Source organism: Gymnodraco acuticeps, unplaced genomic scaffold (assembly GCF_902827175.1).
Source record: "Gymnodraco acuticeps unplaced genomic scaffold, fGymAcu1.1, whole genome shotgun sequence".
NCBI lineage: Eukaryota > Metazoa > Chordata > Actinopteri > Perciformes > Bathydraconidae > Gymnodraco > Gymnodraco acuticeps.
In genome coordinates this window covers 411,334-415,681 of record NW_022990109.1, presented here as the reverse complement: position 1 = coordinate 415,681, position 4,348 = coordinate 411,334, and the positions used below count along the sequence as shown (strand labels likewise).

Sequence of the window (4,348 nt, the reverse complement as noted above, 5' to 3'; positions counted from 1 at the left end):
TAATCCCATCTGTTTCAGCCCTGTTTCCAAAGTGCTGATTCTCTGTCTGTTACTTTAGATGAAAATAAGGAGCCCCTCCCCACGCCCCTCTGAGAGACATTTGGTTACAAAGAACACAATGGTGCTCTAGGAGGAGATTCAGGTGATAAGGTGGGGTTACCTTGGTTGGTGAGCCGCTTTCACACCAAGTACTTTGCCATACTTAGTTCCCAGCACTTAGTTCCCCCAATCAGAAATTGGAACTTTTTTCTCTCCAGGAAAGTACCTGGCAGGCACTGAAAAAGGGGGTAAAAGTTCTCATGAACTAAGTTCTCTTTTTGGTGTGAATGCAAAATCCCAGGAAGCAGGAACTATCGGAACTAAACAGGAAAAGTACTCCGGTGTGAAAGCGCCTATTAGTGCTCTAGGAGGAGATTCAGGTGATAAGGTTTCGGGGAGGGGGGCGGATTACCTTGGTTGCTGATTGGCTAATGGTTACACAAGCCAAAAAATCGGTATCAGAGTCTCTTTACACAGAGGAGACACATGTTGAAAAAAAGTGAAATTTTGGGGGGAAAAGTAACATTTAAAAAAAAAAGTAACATTTTGTAAAAAAAGTCATTTTGAAAAAAAAATCCAATTCTGAGAAAAAAAGCATATTTTGAAGAAAAAAAGGAAAATTCTGAGAAAAAAGTGACATTTGAGATGCATTGTGGGACATGTAGTTTATGGGCAACGTGCTTCTGTAAAGTAGCATGTAACCGTATAATAAACATATTATATTCTTTGCAAGCTCTTATGGGGCCACATAAAATGAAGTCACGGGCCGGATTTGGCCCCCGGGCCTTGAGTTTGACACGCCTGCTTTGAATGAAAGGCTTTGTCATGGTATTCTATTTAAGCTTGCTAAAGTTGACTTTTGAACAGCCTTTGAAAGAATGATAAAAATAGAGTATTACATATACTAGGCTTAAATCAGGTTATCTTAATCTAGTTGAATTCATCCATATTTGTATGGTTATCTTTATTTCCTTTTACAACATGTGGGGGCTTCTCTTTAAGAGAAACCTGCTTGAGAAATATCTAAAAAGCTTTAAATTCCTGCTGATGCCTGGACGTCTGACAGTACTGGTACAACAAATACACACCTTCTTGTTATGGTGTGATGTTGTAACCACTCACTGTAATACAACAAACAACACAACATCACAGAATGTAAGCCTATATTTCTTCAAACTCCTCAAACGTAACAGTTAAAAACAGAAAGGGAATTAGTAGAATACAAAACTCACACATGCAAATATTTCTTTATTTTTGATAAAGTTGTACTACTGGACACACAATGTCTCCCACTGAATCTTGAGTATTTCCATGTTATGCTACTTTGTTACTTCTAACTCCACTACAATTCAGAGGTTACATCATGTACTTCTACTCCACTACATGTATTAATCCCTTTAGTTACTTCACAGATCTGGATGAATGATGTGAAATATAATCAAGTGTTTAAATCAGACTTTAGGTCCCACCTGGAGTAAATCCACCAGCTACCCTGCAGTATACAAAGCCATTCAGACTAGCTGCACCTTCACCAGCTTTGAGAACACTTTCATGATCAATCATTATAAAACATATCATATATATTATTCTGAAATGGACCAATCTGCACAACGACCTAACTTTCACTTTTGGTACTTTAAGTACAATTTTTAATGGCAGGACTTTTACTGTAACAGAGTATTCCTACACTTTGGTAATTCTACTTTTACTCAAGTACAAAAATAAGTACTGTTCTCCCACCTCAGCTTTTAGTATATGTAGCTGATAATATACTTCTGGCACTTCATATCCAAAAAGAAGTTCAGTTAAAACATATTCAACTTTTTTGAAATGCTAATCTATCCGTGATATTTTCCTAAAAAAAGTATTAAAGTATTTTTCATGGTATTCTTCTGTGATCTGGTTTTAATCTTGCTAAAGTTGACTATTTAACAGCCTTTGAATCTAGTGAAGTTATTCCTTACACATAGATTTGTTATTTTCTTTTGACAACATGTGGGGGCTTCTCTTTAAGAGAAACCTGCTTGAGAAATATCTAAAAAGCTTTGATTCCTGCTGTTAACATGGACGTCTGAGGGTATTTGTAAAATTCTGAGGAAAAAAGTCACATTTGAGATGCATTGTGGGACATGTAGTTTATGGGGCAACGTGCTTCTGTTAAAGTAAGCATGTACCGTATAATAAACATATTATATTCTTTGCAAGCTCTTATGGGGCCACATAAAATGAAGTCGCGGGCCGGATTTGGCCCCCGGGCCTTGAGGTTTGACACGGCCTGCTTTGAATGAAAGGCTTTGTCATGGTATTCTATTTAAGCTTGCTAAAGTTGACTTTTGAACAGCCTTTGAAAGAATGATAAAAATACCCTACAGTAAAAAACACTACTTACAGATATTTTTGAATCCAGTGTTACTAAATGAGTATTACATATACTAGGCTTAAATCAGGTTATCTTAATCTAGTTGAATTCATCCATATTTGTATGGTTATCTTATTTCCTTTTACAACATGTGGGGGCTTCTCTTTAAGAGAAACCTGCTTGAGAAATATCTAAAAAGCTTTAAATTCCTGCTGATTGCCTGGACGTCTGACAGTACTGGTACAAACAAATACAACACCTTCTTGTTATGGTGTTGATGTTGTAACCACTCACTGTAATACAACAACAACACAACATCACAGAATGTAAGCCTATATTTCTTCAAACTCCTCAAAACGTACAGTTCAAAAAACAAGCAGAAAGGGAATAGTAGAATACAAAACTCACACGTGCAAATATTTATTTATTTTGATAAAGTTGTACTACTGGACACACAATGTCTCCCACTGAAACTTGAGTATTTCCATGTTATGCTACTTTGTACTTCTACTCCACTACAGTTCAGAGGTACATGGTGTACTTTTCCTCCACTACATGTATTTAATCCCTTTAGTTACTTCACAGATGTGGATGAATGACGTGAAATATAATCAAGTGTTAAATCAGACTTTAGTTCCACCTGGAGTAAATCCACCAGCTACCCTGCAGTATACAAAGTCATTCAAACTAGCTGCTCCTTTACCAGCTTTGAGAACACTTTCATGATCAATCATTATAAAACATATCATATATATTATTCTGAAATAGACCAATCTGCACGACTACTTTCACTTTTGGTACTTTAAGTACATTTTTAATGCAGGACTTTTACTGTAACAGAGTATTCCTACACTTTGGTAATTCTACTTTTACTCAAGTACAAAATATAAGTACTTCTCCCACCTCAGCTTTTAGTATATGTAGCTGATAATACTTCTGCACTTCATATCCAAAAAAGAAGTTCAGTTAACATATTCAACTTTTTTAAAAATGCTAATCTATCCGTGATATTTTCCTAACAAAAAGTATTTTTCATGGTATTCTTCTGTGGTCTGTTTAATCTTGCTAAAGTTGACTATTTAACAGCCTTTGAATCTAGTGAAGTTATTCCTTACACATAGATTTGTTATTTTCTTTTGACAACATGTGGGGGCTTCTCTTTAAGAGAAACCTGCTTGAGAAATATCTAAAAAGCTTTGATTTCTGCTGTTAACATGGACGTCTGAGGGTATTTGGACAACACATCTATACCCTTCTGTTGTGGTGTGATGTTGTAACCACTCACTGTAACACAACAAACAACAAAACATCACAACATGTACTGTATGTACATCACTTCAAATCCTCAAAGGTCAACATTTAAAAACAGAAAGGTATTTAACATGATGAAATACAAAATGTACATGTGAAGATATTTCTTTATTTGATAACTATTGGACACACGACTTCCCCGCCCACCTGTATTAAACACACACAGGTAGAAGCAACTGAGTAGATTCACTCAAGTACTACTTAGTACAATAATGTTTGAGCTGCTTGCACTCTACATGAGTATTTTTCCATTTGATGCCATACGAGATTAAAACCTAAAACCAGGATTATTCCTAATAAACAGCAGCCGGCAGGAGGAGCGCCTACTAATCCTTTTTTTACTCCACAAGCGTCCCTGAAATTCAGACAACCTCTCGCGATGTTACACCCTAAACCATGCACTTACTACGAACTATCGCGATACGCCAGAAGCGTACCTACCCCCATTTTCCAGCTGTCCCTCAGTCGGTCGGATTTCGGATCCATACGGGAGAGGGTTTTTGTGGATAAACCGACAACATTTTGGGAGGAGATACCGAATCATATGGTCACGTAAACGCGAAAACGAGCTACTTTATCCCGTATTTTACCATGGAAACTGAACTATGAGGTAAAGTGTGTTGTGTGGAAGAATGTCCC

The 4,348-nt window shown here is 36.8% G+C and overlaps 4 non-coding genes across 4 annotated transcripts; all 4 read right to left on the bottom strand.

The window, feature by feature from the left end:
- Positions 1-1,024: 1,024 nt before the first annotated feature.
- LOC117546320 lies at positions 1,025-1,082 on the bottom strand. Its single transcript, XR_004568991.1, has one exon. It is a non-coding gene; the product is annotated as a U7 small nuclear RNA (small nuclear RNA).
- Positions 1,083-2,036: 954 nt separating this feature from the next.
- LOC117546321 lies at positions 2,037-2,093 on the bottom strand. Its single transcript, XR_004568992.1, has one exon. It is a non-coding gene; the product is annotated as a U7 small nuclear RNA (small nuclear RNA).
- Positions 2,094-2,551: 458 nt separating this feature from the next.
- LOC117546319 lies at positions 2,552-2,609 on the bottom strand. Its single transcript, XR_004568990.1, has one exon. It is a non-coding gene; the product is annotated as a U7 small nuclear RNA (small nuclear RNA).
- A 937-nt stretch (positions 2,610-3,546) lies between these two features.
- Positions 3,547-3,604, bottom strand: LOC117546322. The gene has a single exon (XR_004568993.1). It is a non-coding gene; the product is annotated as a U7 small nuclear RNA (small nuclear RNA).
- Positions 3,605-4,348: the final 744 nt, after the last annotated feature.